At 38.1% G+C, this 19,310-nt stretch overlaps 1 protein-coding gene across 5 annotated transcripts in view; it reads left to right on the forward strand.

The window, feature by feature from the left end:
• The first annotated feature begins 218 nt into the window (after nucleotides 1-218).
• LOC124112910 (transcription factor SOX-13-like) overlaps nucleotides 219-19,310 on the forward strand; it is a 251,830-nt gene continuing 232,738 nt past the window's right edge. For 2 of the 5 annotated variants that reach the window (XM_046473097.2, XM_048386281.1), the window contains exon 1: nucleotides 219-300. The gene's annotated coding sequence lies outside the window, so the exon portion shown is untranslated. Of the gene's footprint in view, nucleotides 301-394; nucleotides 565-1,594; nucleotides 1,851-19,310 lie in introns of those variants that run through there. The other 3 variants (XM_048386282.1, XM_046473094.2, XM_046473096.2) reach the window with 3 other exon arrangements.

A 19,310-nucleotide genomic window follows, 5' to 3' on the forward strand; every position in this document is an offset into this window, starting at 1 on the left:
GAATTCGTTTTTCATTAGATTCGCAGAACCAGAGAATTATAAACTCAGTTACATTCTTTGCATAATGTCAGTTGAATGACGAGCAATTATGTCTTTTGAGAACTTTTGATTACGCTTCCATTTGCAACAAGAGCGTACGAAGAGAAATTCCAAAAAGGGAAATGGAATTGAAAGTAGAACCGGAAGTGACAATACCGTCGCTCTTCACGCTCAAAACATGGCGGCGTGAATTGACGTGAAGACATAACTCGAACTTTTTCGACAGCTATTTCAACTACCACGCCGGTTACAGACATGAAAGTAAGTAGTTTGGTTACATGAGGGTTGGAGGGTTTGTTTAATGCACACCTGGCCGGTTGTCATTGTTGAGCAACTTAGATAACCCGACGGGACTGAGTTAGCGAGCTAGATATTAATGGCGTGGGCCAGGCCAACGCGATTCATGGCTATTGTTTGCTATTGTACCTCTATCGATTAGGTCCACACGGCAGACATTCGACAGCACAACTTCAACATTTTATAACACGATGTGGCATAATATCAGATCTACCTCCACCATAATTGGTAAGATTTAGTTTTCAATCAACTCCATTGATTTTTACCTCCACTCTTATCAGCCCACCCCATTGTTATTCGCCGATATCTTGACGGTCTGTGCTGTCAATGTTAGTCTTCTTTTTGTATTGTTTGTTCGTCTTTATTATTTTGACAGTCGGCCCACCCCGTGCATACCACGGTTACCGCTCAGGACCTAGCGACACACGGTTTGCTATTAAAGAAAGTAGAAATGATCTTTCTAAGTGTTTGTTGAACATGGGGCCCCTTGGTACGTGCGTCTATGACTATTGTTTTACACAGGGTTACGCCTAAAGGGTTCAATGTTTATTTTTCTGATATCTATTACTGATAAAGGGAATTGTTAACGTACGGCAATGCTAGATAATGAATTGATTTTGTTGTGATTGGGCCTAGTGGCAGGCAAATACAGCCCTTCTCCCAGCTACTCAAGATTCAGACTTTTTGTGTGTCTATTATCTGGGTAGACAAAGTGTACCTCAATATTTGGGGACTATGTGTTCATGCTACTGGCCTGCTCTATGATATGTTGGCATTGTAGGCCATTCTTCACTGGAACCCATAGACACTGTAAAGTTTGCCTTGCAAGTTTTCCATCTTATTTGAAGGACAATTCCCCGGGCTTATAGAAAACAGAGGTCAGACCATTATTTCAAACAAAAGGCACCACACCCCCTATTTGAATGGGGACAGGGTGTTGAACGCATCAGAGCTTATATTCATACACAAAGATAGGCACATTGTGTATCAGTTATATATGCAAGTCACCCTATGCATGAACCAGGTTTTAAGCTTTCGAAGGAAAAGACCAGGAGAGAGTGTTTGACCTTGTCTTACCCCAGCACGTGTAGCTAATGTGGGATTTAATACTACAAGGCAAGTACAACTCTCACGTAGACCAAGATTTCGTCACTATATATAGATGTTAAATATAGGTTGTGTCGTGTGGCCATGTGTCGCTGTATATTTAGTTTTTCATGGTAGATGATCACAAACCGGCCGTATGACAAGCATGATGGGCAGGTGAAGCTTTCAAACATGTCATTGTTGCATGACATACTTGGGTACACTCTCCTACCCTACAAATACCCACATAACTTAATAATGTACGAGGGGACTGTTTTTGTAGCAGTTGTGACCGACATGGTGTTTGTACTATGATGCTAGTATGAAAGCATGAAGAGGATGAATTGAAGGTTTCAATGTGTCTGATGACTAATTTTGTAACGTTGCTCAAATGAAAGGTTGAAACTAAATGTGTGAGAGATTTTTAGGTGAGTACATCACTGTGGGAATTCGTTGGATACATTTCGATTTGTTCTAAGAGTGTCATCATCAATTATGGGTATTTTTCGTATTTCAGAAATTATATGTTGAGTACATCACTGTGGGAATTCATTGGATACATTTCGATTTGTTCTAAGAGTTTCATCATCAATTATGGGTATTTTTTGTATTTCAGAAATAATATGTTACAAATTTGATTTATAATGTTAAAAGTATATTTAATAAATATAATACTTTACCTTAGATGTTGATGATAAATGTTTGTATATAATCAGTCAGAGATCAAAGGAATGATTGAACTTTTAGAAGAAAGAGTTGATATCAAATAGCACTTCGTCAGCATTATATTGATTGACAATAACAATTGAATGTCGAATGGGTAGAGGGTAAATTATGATCAGTCATCTTGAATTATATCTTTGATAATAAAACACAGCCACTAATCATGGACTTGTGGCCCATTGTCATGTACATGATTATAATGCTAAATTCAAATGTTCTTCGATTTGATCAAATACATGTATAAAACATATTTTTTTCTATTTTCAAATCATGAAAACAAATATAAATGCACATGTTATTTCTATCAAATATCAAATAAGATGGAAAATGATGTGATGAGAGGTTACAAGGGGTTTAACGTCACGTCCAAGATTATTGCACTTATATAGCGACGTGCATGCACGAATGAGTGTGGCTGCTTGTACTGGTCCAGACTGATGCCGATTTATAGTGCTAGCACACTAAGATACCACGACGCAGTTTAACATGAATACCCCACTCAGACACAGTATACTAACTCCGAGCCAACCAGTCCTTCTTTTAGCCCCTTAATGCCGAGCGCAGGTAGGGTAACAAGTACCATCTTTAACGTCTTTTGGTATGACGGCCGTGGATCAAACCACGGACCTTCCGCTCTCCGGCGAGATTGAAGATGAAATACGAACAGATCCTTAAAACAAGGTCCACTCAGACATGGGGCTATGTTGTTACTCTTTGGTTAGACGTGATCATTACAGAATACTGATCTACTGGTTTGGAATTGAAACCATCTTTCAAAAAATAGATATAGATGTTCTAGAGGGTGAGTACATCTATATTGTTTGTTATACAGCTGTTGACATGAGACTGAAACATTTTAGCCTGATAGTAATGCCATGTAAGGACACTTTTAAACATGACATTCTACAACCCCTTGGGATATCATTAACCAGTGTAACAAATTGGCACTGGTCCTGTAGTCCTTGCCAAAGTGCCCAATAGTTAAAGTATCATTAGGACCCTTTTTAAGGGTTTTGCTATATGTTATCATTATAAGGACTAGTGGACTAAAAAATGTTTCTACTGCTGTTAACATTGCACATTACACAGGCTGATTCTGATGGATGGTCTAGTCTATACTTATGTGCCTTTAACTGGAAAGGTTACATTTTTATATCTCAAATACTAAATCTCAAACAATTTTGGTGCTGTGATTTTATGCAACTTCATTCAGTCTGGTCTGTGTGTAAAGAAATGCTTGCGGTGTGAAGGTATTTGTTTGAATGTGGGTGTATCATGTGCATGTCAATAGAGTAGAAAAATATGGATATATTTAGCACTGAAATTAGGGGTCCTTGGTGTGACCTTAATAGAAAAAAATGATATAAAAAGACTTAGGGCTACTTGCTTAATAATACTATAGCATCAAGTCTCAAGAACCAGGACCCACTTGCACAAAGTGATCTTAGCACTACAACTATTGTAAGCCTATGTTAAAGTATTGGAGTTACAAACATCTTAGCGCTAAGATCGCTTTGTGCAAGTGGGCCCAGGATCCCCCTAATTTCCATGTGTGACATTGTTTATCATAGAGATGACATGAGGTGGGTAGGTTGAGTGTCAAGATGGGTAGGGTGTGTATGTACGTACTAAGTGGGTGTGGGTAATTGTGTAATATGCCCATGCTCAATATGATCATGACGCGTTACTATAGTATTGTTAGCCTGACATGGTTGTACATGATTCAGACATGTGCATCCAGTACATACAAATGTATAGAAAAGACACACAAAAAATAATTGCATCCCGAGGGTCGCACAATATTTATTGTACCAAATTCATCACAAGAAATATAAAGGTCCTTTAATTAAAGTAATTGTAAAACTTACAGTACAGTTTATTACACAATTTGATTGCTATAGGACTCTTGAAATTGATTGGGGTCCCTGACCACTAATTATGTAGATCAAGGTAAACCCTGCTTTGACACAAGGTAAACCCTGCTTTAACACAAGGTAAACCCTGCTTGATAACAAGGTAAACCCTGCTTGATAACAAGGTAAACCCTGCTTGATAACAAGGTAAACCCTGTTTGATAACAAGGTAAACCCTGTTTGAACACAAGGTAAACCCTGCTTGAACACAAGGTAAACCCTGCTTGATAACAAGGTAAACCCTGCTTGAACACAAGGTAAACCCTGCTTGATAACAAGGTAAACCCTGCTTGAACACAAGGTAAACCCTGCTTGATAACAAGGTAAACCCTGGTTGATAACAAGGTAAACCCTGGTTGATAACAAGGTATACCCTGTTTGATAACAAGGTAAACCCTGCTTGATAAGAAGGTAAACCCTGCTTGATAACAAGGTAAACCCTGCTTGAACACAAGGTAAACCCTGTTTGATAACAAGGTAAACCCTGCTTGAACACAAGGTAAACCCTGCTTGATAACAAGGTAAACCCTGCTTGAACACAAGGTAAACCCTGCTTGATAACAAGGTATTGACACCTGGTGTCCTGAATTTAAATGCACAGAACTATTTTGGAATTCTATTAATGTCTGTGGATGTTTGGGAAATAATTATTTCATTGACACGTATTGTGTAATGTGTGTTCCTTCAAAAATTTATACCTTTTATTCTGTGTATTGATATGATTAATAAGTGTACTACTAAATTCTATGTTGAAAAATCTTGAAAGACAAATTTAAAATAATGAGATTTTGTGAATACATCTTTGGAAAGCCTAGATAAGTGATTGAAATTCTCAGCGATTTTTGATATTCTTCTTCAGTGGTCAACTGCAGGATATAACTGGAATAGTTCCGATATAAAAACAAAAAGCAACCAGATTAGCCCTGAAGATACCTAAAACCTATGTGGACTTGCACCAATGTTTTTGTTGACGAAAACTGTCTCTTTCTGCAACATGTTCCTATATTACCCTTTGCTGTTAAAGTTTTCTGAAAAATATGTTTCTTAAAAACAGATCAACATTCATGTTTATAATCCATAGTTTTTACAATCAATAATATTATTATTGTTATCAAATAATAATGATGATGATGATGATTGAAGATGATGATGATAATAATAATGATAATTGTTATTGTTTGTTCTTTAAGACCCATTCAGCAATATTCCAGTTGTATGACAGTTATTTAGTCTGTTATTTGCTTTCTGAACATAGTGGATTTATCCTTGCATAAAGTAAACAATAATTACGCTGGCCGTTTCTTTGCAGTGATATGCACCAGAGAGTGTTTATAAGTCATATTCTCCATACACACGGACATGTACATGAATTGACTATTTTTACTTAGTTTTACATCCTTTTCATATGGCCATGGTAAAAATAGTGATGGGTTTTGTCCTGACTTTCGTATTGCAATTTATTGCAGCAATGATTCATGTATTGTGACCACAATATTGTGTACGTCTTTCATCTGTAATTTATGAACCTGAATGAACATGGACCCATAAATCTGACTTCCCCCGCACATTACTGACTATTTCATGTTGTTGGATGATGTTATGTTCACAACGCATATGTAACAGGCATACTATATACAGGAAGCTGGGTGCGAATAGTTTCACCTATTTGATCACATGAATCAAGTTTTGTTCAAAATTAAAAACAAACAAATAAAAGTATTGACTTGTCGCCTCTGTAAACTTTACAAGATGAAGATATTCATGATTTTGAAAAACACAAGATATATTGCATTTTCTAATTGTATTGGGATACGTTTTCAGTAGCATTTCAAATTGTGGTACACGGGAATCCTGGGAATACTGCTCACGTTACTTTTTCCTTCAATGTCTGAAATACAGAAATGTCTTCAGGTAGTATGGATGATTATTTATGATTAAATTATCACTATGCATGAACAAAGTTACCTCTTAATGTCTAGCTGACATTTATGAACAGCAGCCTCTGTGATTGACATTTCATGAACAGCAGCCTCTGTGATTGACATTTCATGAACACCAGCCTCTGTGATTGACATTTATGAACAGCAGCCTCTGTGATTGACATTTATGAACAGCAGCCTCTGTGATTGACATTTCGTGAACAGCAGCCTCTGTGATTGACATTTCATGAACAGCAGCCTCTGTGATTGACATTTCATGAACAGCCGCCTCTGTGATTGACATTTATGAACAGCAGCCTCTGTGATTGACATTTCGTGAACAGCAGCCTCTGTGATTGACATTTCATGAACAGTAAGTGAGTGAGTATAGTTTTACGCCGCTTTTACCAATGTCACGGCAGGGGACACCAGAAATGGGCTTCACACATTGTACCCATGCATGTTTGGCATTACGAGTGAACTCTTTAACCACTAGGCTACCCCACCACCCCCATAAGCAGAAAACAGCACAGTAAACTATACTGCTCGAAAGAAGTTAAAGAACACCCAAATGTTTCACATGACTATGACATTTCAACTGTCATGCCATAACACCTGATTGTTTCATATGACTATAGTTAATCTGTCATGCCATGACACCTGGTTGTTTCATATGACTATAGTTAATCTGTCATGCCATAACACCTGATAGTTTCATATGACTATAGTTAATCTGTCATGCCATGACACCTGGTTGTTTCATATGACTATAGTTAATCTGTCATGCCATAACACCTGGTTGTTTCATATGACTATAGTTAATCTGTCATGCCATAACACCTGGTTGTTTCATATGACTATAGTTAATCTGTCATGCCATAACACCTGATTGTTTCATATGACTATAGTTAATCTGTCATGCCATGACACCTGATTGTTTCATATGACTATAGTTAATCTGTCATGCCATAACACCTGGTTGTTTCATATGACTATAGTTAATCTGTCATGCCATAACACCTGGTTGTTTCATATGACTATAGTTAATCTGTCATGCCATAACACCTGGTTGTTTCATATGACTATAGTTAATCTGTCATGCCATAACACCTGATTGTTTCATATGACTATAGTTAATCTGTCATGCCATAACACCTGGTTGTTTCATATGACTATAGTTAATCTGTCATGCCATAACACCTGGTTGTTTCATATGACTATAGTTAATCTGTCATGCCATAACACCTGGTTGTTTCATATGACTATAGTTAATCTGTCATGCCATAACACCTGGTTGTTTCATATGACTATAGTTAATCTGTCATGCCATAACACCTGATTGTTTCATATGACTATAGTTAATCTGTCATGCCCAAACACTGATTGTTTCATATGACTATAGTTAATCTGTCATGCCATAACACCTGGTTGTTTCATATGACTATAGTTAATCTGTCATGCCATAACACCTGGTTGTTTCATATGACTATAGTTAATCTGTCATGCCCAAACACCTGATTGTTTCATATGACTATAGTTAATCTGTCTTGCCATAACACCTGATTGTTTCATATGACTATAGTTAATCTGTCATGCCCAAACACTGATTGTTTCATATGACTATAGTTAATCTGTCATGCCCAAACACTGATTGTTTCATATGACTATAGTTAATCTGTCATGCAATAACATCTGGTTGTTTCATATGACTAGAGTTAATCTGTCATGCCATAACACCTGATTGTTTCATATGACTATAGTTAATCTGTCATGCCATAACATCTGGTTGTTTCATATGACTAGAGTTAATCTGTCATGCCATAACACTTGATTGTTTCATATGACTATAGTTAATCTGTCATGCCATAACACCTGATTGTTTCATATGACTATAGTTAACCTGTCCTAGCCATAACACCTGAATGTGTCACATGACTATAGTTAATCTGTCATGCCATAACACTTGATTGTTTCATATGACTAGAGTTAATCTGTCATGCCATAACACTTGATTGTTTCATATGACTATAGTTAATCTGTCTTGCCATAACACCTGATTGTTTCATATGACTATAGTTAATCTGTCCTAGCCATAACACCTGATTGTTTCATATGACTATAGTTAATCTGTCATGCCATAACACTTGATTGTTTCATATGACTATAGTTAATCTGTCATGCCATAACACCTGATTGTTTCATATGACTATAGTTAATCTGACATGCCATAACAGATTAACTATAATCATATGAAAAAATCAGGTGTTGTTTAACTTATTTTAAGCAGTATATTCCTGGATCAAACCTTGCATGTTGCTGTAATATTAAAAGAACTTGCGCTGTTATCTTATATTATCTTGGCGGCAATTGTTTGTTTGAAGACGCGTCATGCGGTACGATCTATTGTAGTTGCCATGTAAATCTGAGCCAGTCATGAACACCTGGATAGATCCAACTCGCCATTGTTGTTTGAGCTTTCATATGATTAGGGCAACAAGATCAATAAACGATTGTACCAATAAAGTGATTGATTGTATACCCCAAACCATAATCCCTTTTATATATCCACTGCTTTCTCTCATATGCAGTTATAATAATATGATGAAATTTGGGCCAACTGCTTTGAGACTAGTCCTGCTTAGCACTATCTCAAAGTGCCTGTGATTGTTAGTTCGTATTGTATTGAGCAATGGATAAGCGTGGCAATGAATTGTATCGTGAAGTTGCGAGAGATAAGCCCAGTGGTGAGATATGTTCACAATACCATGTCGTGCTAGCTGCCCGCATGGAGGCCAGACGTTTTAGTTGTACAGGTAACAATGATATGTGTGATAAGATCGCAACACAATTACTCTGTTCATTTACCTGTGATATACATTGTAATTAGTCTTTTGAAAGGTAGTTGTTTCTTATAGCTCTTTGGACCACATGCTCGTGTTGAAATTGACCCACTGATGGATGATTTATTCCGCTGTGCAGTTAGTATTAGGCTGTGCTTTAGGCCTGTTCCTGATGATGTGGAATATATCTTTGGGGAAGTAGTATCTACAGTGTTTTTAGTGAATATTCCTGATGATGTGGAATATGTCTTTGGGGAAATAGTATCTACAGTGTTTTTAGTGAATATTCTTGATGATGTGGAATATGTCTTTGGGGAAATAGTATCTACAGTGTTTTTAGTGAATATTCTTGATGATGTGGAATATGTCTTTGAGGAAATAGTATATACGGTGTTTTTAGTGAATATTCCTGATGATGTGGAATATATCTTTGGGGAAGTAGTATCTACAGTGTTTTTAGTGAATATTCTTGATGATGTGAAATATCTCTTTGGGGAAGTAGTACCTACGGTGTTTTTAGTGAATATTCTTGATGATGTGGAATATGTCTTTGGGGAAATAGTATCTACAGTGTTTTTAGTGAATATTCTTGATGATGTGGAATATGTCTTTGATGAAATAGTATATACAATGTTTTTAGTGAATATTCTTGATGATGTGGAATATGTCTTTGGGGAAGTAGTATCTACGGTGTTTTTAGTGAATATTCTTGATGATGTGGAATATGTCTTTGGGGAAATAATATCTATGATGTTTTTCTTTAGTGAATATTCCTGATGATGTGGAATATGTCTTTGGGGAAATAGTATCTACATTGATTTTTTGGAGTTAATAAGCATTCTTAATTAATTGTATTAAAAGGGCTCGATGATAGTGATTATACATGGTAATTGAACAATGAACCTTACTTCTTTAGCTTCAATAGCTTTATCTGCCTGAAGAAAATAGTATTTATTGTTTCATTGCCTAACATGTGTGAATGTTGTTTTGCGCCACTATTGGGATTCAGGTGAAATTAATCTACTGTGACCTATGCTGGTCGTAAGGAGTTACTTAATGGATCTATGTCAGGCTAGGTGACTTGGTTGATTGTGTGTCATCTACACCCTATAGTGTGGATCCAAGCTCATGATATCAATCACTGGATTGTCTGGTCCAGACTTGATTATTTACAGGCCACCTTCATATGGCTTTAATATTCCTCCAGTGACAACTGTAAATGGTGTGTGTCTCATGTTATAGACCCCTCCCCCTCATGTTACAGACTTGATCTATGGATGATTTCAGTGATTACAGTTATATGAATCTAAAAAATGTATCCTAGTTATTGTCTCATCTTTTTTTACAATTCTTTGTAAGAGCATGTCAACTGCATGTTAAAAATATCATCTCATTTGAAAGTTTTGGGTCGTCAGTGAAAGGCTTGGGTGGGGCTACTTCTGTTTTTTGTAGGTAATTCAAACACCTTTCTGGTTTATCATATATTTGACTGTCTCAACCACTTCCAGTTAATGAGGTATGGCTGTAGAAAGGAATCTTTGCTTGTCCACATTTTATCAATAAGACATTAGTAAGATAATTATCTTTTTCATCAATTACAGGCTTTTCTTTGGTCTATGCCTCTAGGTGTGTGATTGTGTTTGGACTCAAATGTTATATTTGGGGTGTGTGTGTGAAACTGGCGCTGATTGTTCTCTCAGCTCAAACAGACATTGTCCGTACAAGTTGATGTCAGAATTGCTCCCTCTCATGGCTGCCTCTTTGTTTCGCTCACACAGATACAATCGGTGTCCCGCGAACTACCATCTATTCGCAGGATATTCCTGCACTTGTGTCTCATGCATGCAATGTTATACTGATGTTAGTCATGTGTGCATGAGTCTTGGAACTCTTGTTATGATGCATACGAGATATGAATGTGCAGTGTTGAAATAAAGCTTGAAAGAAAAGGTGCCCTTGACATGACCCACTGCAGGAAAACTCAAGGAGTGAGTGAGTGAGTGGTATGGTTTTTCTCCGCTTTTAGCAATATTCCAGTAATATTGCGATGGGGGACACCAGAAATGGGCTTCTCACATTGTACCCATGTGGGGAATCAAACCCGGGACGAGCGAATGCTGTAACCACTAGGATACCCCACTGCCCCAAAACTGAAGGGACCCAGGATTCCCTTAAATTTCAAACACTCATGCTATAATGGCTGTTTGATATGATGCATGCTACATGTTACATATTATGCATCTGTCATGCAAAAAGGCCATATGTAATACAATCAGTGTCTGAAATAACTGCCTGCCCACCTGCCCGGGGCTAGTAACTTTTTTCTCAGGCTGCATGAGATTTTCCTCCACCTGCCGACTGTCTGGATAATTTTAATGATAATTTTTAGACGACTAACATATTCAGTTTTATAACAACTCCTTGTAGATTCTCAAGTAAGTGTTAGCATTATTTCAACTGAATCAAGATGTGATTTGTTGCTATTTGTTTTGCAATATTTATAATGTCTGAATGCGAGCAGGTAATTTTGAAGATGGGCAGGCAACATTTAGGGGTCACCTGCCAGGCTGTCGTGTTGGGTTTTAAAATGATATCAAACACTTTATACAAGCATGTGTGTACATGTGGGTTCCAAGATTTGGTGATATTATGCATGCCATGTGAATATGAGATACAATGTATAAGTGATATTATGCATGTTTAATATGATACCTCTCAAATACGATGCATGTGTGATATTCATGTGTGATATGATGCATATGTGATATGATGCATATGTGATACAAATTAACAATTCATGAACGATACAATGCATGTGTGATATTCATATGTGATATGATGCATATGTGATACAAATTAACAATTCATGAACGATACAATGCATGTGTGATATTCATATGTGATATGATGCATATGTGATACAAATTAACAATTCATAAACAATACAATGCATGTGTGATATTCATATGTGATATGATGCATATGTGATACAAATTAACAATTCATGAACGATACAATGCATGTGTGATATTCATATGTGATACAAATGAACAATTCATGAACGATACGATGCATGTGTGATATCCATATGTGATATGATGCATATGTGATACAAATGAACAATTCATGAACAATACAATGCATGTGTGATATTCATATGTGATACAAATGAACAATTCATGAACAATATGATGCATGTGTGATATTCATGTGTGATATGATGCATATGTGATACAAATGAACAATTCATGAACAATATGATGCATGTGTGATATTCATATGTGATATGATGCATATGTGATACAAATGAACAATTCATGAACGATACAATGCATGTGTGATATTCATATGTGATACAAATGAACAATTCATGAACGATACGATGCATGTGTGATATCCATATGTGATATGATGCATATGTGATACAAATTAACAATTCATGAACAATACAATGCATGTGTGATATTCATATGTGATACAAATGAACAATTCATGAACAATATGATGCATGTGTGATGTTCATATGTGATATGATGCATATGTGATACAAATTAACAATTCATGAACAATATGATGCATGTGTGATGTTCATATGTGATATGATGCATATGTGATGCAAATTAACAATTCATGAACAATACGATGCATGTGTGATAAAACGTATGTAAGATTGACCATTATGTGGGTTCAAATAATACACAAACAAATTTTATGACTCAGATTGTCAGATGTCCCCAATAACATTAGCCTCACTTTGACTGCTATGAAAATGAAAATAGCCAAGAAATATATCCATCTTTAATAACTGACTTATAGTGTTATTGTTTCATAAACATCAGCATAAATTTACCTACTGTTCCGAAATGCAAGATACACGCATGGATTATTTCCTAAACAATATAGTTTTAAGCTTGGCCTTTATACTTTTTAATGAATTAATATCATTTGGAGCCATTTGTGTTTAATGGTTATGAGCGGCAATGTTTTCCAATCCCAATTCTGTAAATGTTTGTGTATTCAAACTTCCAAATTATCACTGACAGTTTTTGACATTTCTAAAATGTTATGATAGCGTTTGATTGTAGCATGAACAATATCGGAGCGTTTTAGAATGTTGTATCACAAACAAGGGGCCATTGTTTTACGGTACAGATGATCATGGCTAAGTTTATAAACTTTCTAGACATAAACTGTGGCAGTTGATAAGGGCTTGATTCACGAAGGTCTGCACAAAGACAAGGGGATTTGAAGTTCCACTCCAGAAACAATAGCAAGCACAACCAGGTCATGTCTGTGACAGACAACATGAAAACTCAATAAGGCTCTATTGATTACTGATCCCATAGCTTAAAGCAACACTGACAATCATTTTTCAAGAATATTGAATCATTTCCTTTTTTGGTCTTGATGTAATAAGTGACAAATTGATGTCTTAATCTTGAAAAAATACTACTGCTTGAAAAAATTCATTTGACAAAATTGGATACTTTTTGCTTTTTTTTAGATAATTGTGTGGCAGTGCCCTGAAGCCTTTGTTGAGCTTATATTCTCAGTAGGTGCAGAGCAGAGTAGTGTTATCTCCCTTACCAATTCCAGGATCAGCTGAACATTGGTTCAGATCCCAGATCACACAATCATTGGTTTCATGAAAAACAGTGTTTATCTATCACTTTGGAGATTCCAGGTTAGAATAGGTCCCCAGTTACCTTTGCTTGTTGTGTGAGCAGCTAAATGTGTCAGCTAGGCAGACTCGGTCTTGGCTGATGGCTTGGAATGTCCCCAGCCTTAGAAATTCCCTTAAGACTAGTCTAAAGATCTAGTGTAAACCTTTTTCCACTAGTCCTCAGAGTTTGTATCTAGTCCTACTTGAAAAGGACAAGAATGATTATTCTGTTTACTTTTATATCAGTTTTACCGTATTCAACGTAATAAGCGCCCCGCTCTAATAAGCGCCCCCTGCGATATTTGCTAATATATTGGCTAGTGAATAATCCCAATTAGCACCCTTCCAATGGATCAATGTACACCAGACTTATTTATTATGTATAATACACATTCGTGTGTTATATGCACCCATTAATTACGGGCAATTAAATTCTGGAAAAATATATCTGTCGTGTATAATACGCACCAACTTTTCTTTTGTATCATTTCAGGCTGTCAGCATATAGCACGAAATTTACGATCTTTCAACTCTTTCACCAAATTATATTCTAATAAGAGCCCCCTATTTCTAATTTTGAGAGCGCCCTGGGCGCTTATTATGTCGATTATGTCAATTTGTAGCAGAATTGAAGCATTAAAAACGGGTTCAGAAGTTGAGCCCTCATATTCTACTGGTCAGCGAGGACTACCCTCACTGGATTTTCTCTTGTCCACCGCACAATTTAGTCGTCTCAGGCTCAGAATTTTGAGGGCTGATTCACTGACTAGCTTAATCCTGAAACAAAGCTTAGTATAGAGTAGAGCTGGGATGGGTAGCCTGTGTACTCGGGTCAGGTGGGTCCCTGGTAGGACCCGGGTACCCACAGGGTATCTGGAACCATGGCTAGTCATGTGATATATGGTTAAATGACAATAACAATAAAATTCCATGGTTACACTAGTACAAGTCGCTAATGTTCACATTTCTTTCTGACTATGAACACATTCCTTCTGATTTTTAGATGTTTGAGTAAAGACAAAGCTTCAGTCAACTTCAGTCGATCAGATTGTTTTATACTATTCCTAACACTTTTTGCCAGGTCTCTGGTAAAACAATTCCCAATTGAACATTTTGTTCCAACTCTAGAGACCTACAGTGGGTACCCAGGTAGGGTAGGGTAATAGGGGGTCGGGTACCCGGGTAGTAAATTTGGACTCGTTCCAGCCGTAGTATAGAGCGATATTACCATGGACATCCTACATTGGTAAGATTATTGACACAACACACACCAGAAATTGGGAATCGAACCCAGTTCTTCACAGCATGATGTATGAACGCTTCAACCACTAGGCTACTGTAAGTTTTGGAACTTGTGGTTTGGACTGTGATGCACTGTGCCTTTAAGACTGAATGGTTGTTATGTGTGGGAGAACTTTTTAATGTTGCAATGGATGAGTGAGTGAGTGAGTATGGTTTTATGCCGCTTTTAGCAATATTCCAGCAATATCATGGCGGGGGATACCAATAATGGGCTTCACACCTTGGACCAATGTCGGGAATCGAACCCGGGTCTTCGGCGTGACGAGCGAACGCTTTAACCACTAGGCTACCCGACCGCCCTGCAATAGATGGGATCATTGAAGTCTTTTGTTTCTCGTATCCATCATATTCCACCCTCAGTTATTTGTCATGTGTGACAAGGGCAGGTTGTGTTCATCGTTTGCTTCTACAGTAGGGTCCTTCTTTATTTGTGACATTAAGTTAACCCCAAGTTGCATTGTTTGACCATATTTACATGAATATAGAATACAATACCTATATCTTGATACCGCTACCATACTTGTTTATTATTTATTGAAAACTAGTTACATGATTGAACTACATTGAATTATCATATTTACCGAAATATTGAAACAAAATCACCCCATCATATACTGTCTTGTTTATTCTTACCCCATCTCACCATCCACCCAGCCTCCACCTCACCATCCACCAAGCCTCTCATCCTCGCCTAACCCCATCCTGCCTTCCACCTCACCATCCTCCTCACCCCCACCTCACCCTCCACCTCACCCTCCACCTCACCCTCCGACTCACCATCCACCTCACCCTTCACCTCACCCTCCACCAAACCCTCCGACTCATCATCCACCTGGCCGCCACCTACTTCCCACCTCACCCTCCACCTAACCCCTACCTCACCCTTCACCTCACCCTCCACCAAACCCTCCGACTCACCACCCACCTAACTCCCACCTAACTCTCCACCTCACCCTTCACCTTGGCCTCAACCAAACCCTCCGACTCATCATCCACCTGGCCGCCACCTACTTCCCACCTCACCATCCACCTAACCCCTAACTCACCCTTCACCTCACCCTCCACCAAACCCACCTAACCCTCCACCTCACCATCCACCTAGCATCCCATCTAACCGTACACCTCAACCTCCAGAAAACCAACAATGAGGGGCTATCAAAATCTGATACTGTCTGTGTTCAGCAGAATGAAATCTGCTTTTCGTTTCAATCAAACATCAAACATTATGAATATTAATGGAACAAACTGAAGTTATTTGAACAATGTGATGAATAATATTTGTAACATTAGTCACTATGCATAACAACTAACAAGATGAATATTATGTCTGTCTAATGTAAAAATTATGAATTATTAATAGTAGAATGTGTTTGTCATGTACATGTAAGTAAAATGGCAGGATAATGTGCATACCTGCAAGTAATCTATAATGGCTACAGACATTTAATACACTGGTATCCATACTCTCAATTATTAACAATAGAGACAGGCTGGGCTTATTGTTCATCTACAACCTAATTATTGAAACATATATTTAAGGCCTGGTCAATTGTAGCTGTATTGGCTCAAACTTAAGGAGTGGGTGGGTGGGTGAGTGAGTGAGTGGGTGGGTGGGTGGGTTTGGGAGTGGGTGAGAGTGTAGAAAACACAATAAAGTTGCTAGATGCCTTCAGTTGACACGTCCATCTGATTCACCCTTCAGCAGCCATGTTGTCCATCTGATTCACCCTTCAGCAGCCATGTTGTCCATCTTATTCACCATTCAGCTGCCATGTTGTCCATTTGATTCACCATTCAGCTGCCATGTTGTCCATCTGATTCACCCTTCAGCAGCCATGTTGTCCATCTGATTCACCATTCAGCTGCCATGTTGTCCATCTGATTCACCATTCGGCTGTCATGTTGTCCATCTGATTCACCATTCAGCAGCCATCTTGTCCATCTGATTCACCATTCAGCAGCCATCTTGTCCATCTGATTCACCATTCAGCTGCCATGTTGTCCAGCTGATTCACCATTCAGCTGCCATGTTGTCCATCTGATTCACCATTCAGCTGTCATGTTGTCCATCTGATTCACCATTCAGCTGCCATGTTGTCCATCTGATTCACCATTCGGCTGCCATGTTGTCCATCTGATTCACCATTCAGCTGCCATGTTGTCCATCTGATTCACCATTCAGCAGCCATGTTGTCCAGCTGATTCACCATTCAGCTGACATGTTGTCCATCTGATTCACCATTCAGCTGCCATGTTGTCCATCTGATTCACCATTCAGCTGCCATCTTGTCCATCTGATTCACCATTCAGCAGCCATCTTGTCCATCTGATTCACCATTCAGCTGCCATGTTGTCCAGCTGATTCACCATTCAGCTGCTAGTTGTCCATCTGATTCACATATTTCATTTATCACTGACATTTTTAGCATTTTTTCTGTGTATGGGATGGCAGATTCTGTAACTCTGAATTCAGCATGGTTTGATCATAATTTTATTGAAACATTGAGCAGTGTTCAGAATAAAGGTTCCCTTGAGGTTTGGTCCCTTGTATTTGAATCTAAGGACACCCTAAATATTTAACTTGTAAACGGAGTTGGACATGAGTACCCTTTTTGCAAACACCTGGTGTCATCACTGATTTTCAATGATCAATTCATATTATTTTCACTGTTATGTCGCCTTTTACACTCGTCGGATGTTTCGTCAGATAATCAAGACTGGATAATCTCTGGCATTGACGTTTTATATATTGTACCATGAGGGCTAGACATGACCCTTTTGATTTTTTTTCTTTATTTTTAACCACGTAGAGTATTATGAAAGATTAGTTTATAAGGTGTTCAGGACACAGTGTTGATGATTCAGAAACAGAAAGTGATGATTCAGCAGTTTTTGCTTTTACTAATGACCACACAGGACAAGACACAAAGCATACAAGTAAACAAACTCATCAGTCTTAGGACTACAACGTTTCAGATGTTGCTCTCACATATTTAAACATTTCTTCATTCAAAGGATACTTTGACGTTTGAACTTGACCAGTTCTCACAACAGTGGGAGACAAACACCAGATTTGAACAGCGTAACGCAATATCAGGGCGAGCGACAAGGTAGATCTACTCAGTGGTACAATGTTTGTTTTGACAGCGTAGATTTGTTAAACTACAACTCTTAACTAATCATACAATTGGTTTCCCTGCGATTCGATGAATCACGACTTCCTTGCGCATGTTGACATTTTGGGAGGGAATCATAATCTAGCTATCTATTGTCAGGGTTTGGTGATGACAATGGTAACTTCTTGTCGGTAAACACGGCATTGTGCCTTGCACCCACTGACAACTAGCTCCTTCACAAGCTTCCCCAGTTGGGAGTATACACGGACATATACCAGCGGTTGTACCATAGTTTTCAGCAGTTGGAACTGTTGCCTGAATGGTTGAACGAGGTGTGAAGTTATTCCCCATCATTTTGGAGTATACATGGACATATACCAGCGGTTATACCGTATTTCATCTGTTGGAACTGTTGCTTGAATGGTTGAACCGGGTGTGAAGTTATTCCCCATCATTTTGGAGTATACATGGACATATACCAGCGGTTATACCGTATTTCATCTGTTGGAACTGTTGCTTGAATGGTTGAACAGGGTGTGAAGTTATTCCCCATCATTTTGGAGTATACATGGACATATACCAGCGGTTATACCGTATTTCATCTGTTGGAACTGTTGCTTGAATGGTTGAACAGGGTGTGAAGTTATTCCCCATCATTTTGGAGTATACATGGACATATACCAGCGGTTATACCGTATTTCATCTGTTGGAACTGTTGCTTGAATGGTTGAACAGGGTGTGAAGTTATTCCCCATCATTTTGGAGTATACATGGACATATACCAGCGGTTATACCGTATTTCATCTGTTGGAACTGTTGCTTGAATGGTTGAACCGGGTGTGAAGTTATTCCCCATCATTTTGGAGTATACATGGACATATACCAGCGGTTATACCGTATTTCATCTGTTGGAACTGTTGCTTGAATGGTTGAACAGGGTGTGAAGTTATTCCCCATCATTTTGGAGTATACATGGACATATACCAGCGGTTATACCGTATTTCATCTGTTGGAACTGTTGCTTGAATGGTTGAACAGGGTGTGAAGTTATTCCACATCATTTTGGAGTATACATGGACATATACCAGCGGTTATACCGTATCTTATCTGTTGAAACTGTTGCTTGAATGGATGAACAGGGTGTGAAGTTATTCCCCATCATTTTGGAGTATACATGGACATATACCAGCGGTTATACCATATTTCATTTGTTGTAACTGTTGCTTGAATGGTTGAACGAGGTGTGAAGTTATTCCCATCATTTGGTATCATACACGGACATATACCAGCGGTTATACCAAACTCTCTGACATGATGAAGGAACTGTTTCTTGAAGGGTTGAACTAGGATTCAGAGTGTGAGAGTTGGAGGAAGTACAGGATCACCTGGAAGAGGAACCCTGTGGAAGAAGT

Source organism: Haliotis rufescens, unplaced genomic scaffold (assembly GCF_023055435.1).
Source record: "Haliotis rufescens isolate VD_foot unplaced genomic scaffold, xgHalRufe1.0.p SCAF_6, whole genome shotgun sequence".
In the NCBI taxonomy this organism is placed as follows: domain Eukaryota; kingdom Metazoa; phylum Mollusca; class Gastropoda; order Lepetellida; family Haliotidae; genus Haliotis; species Haliotis rufescens.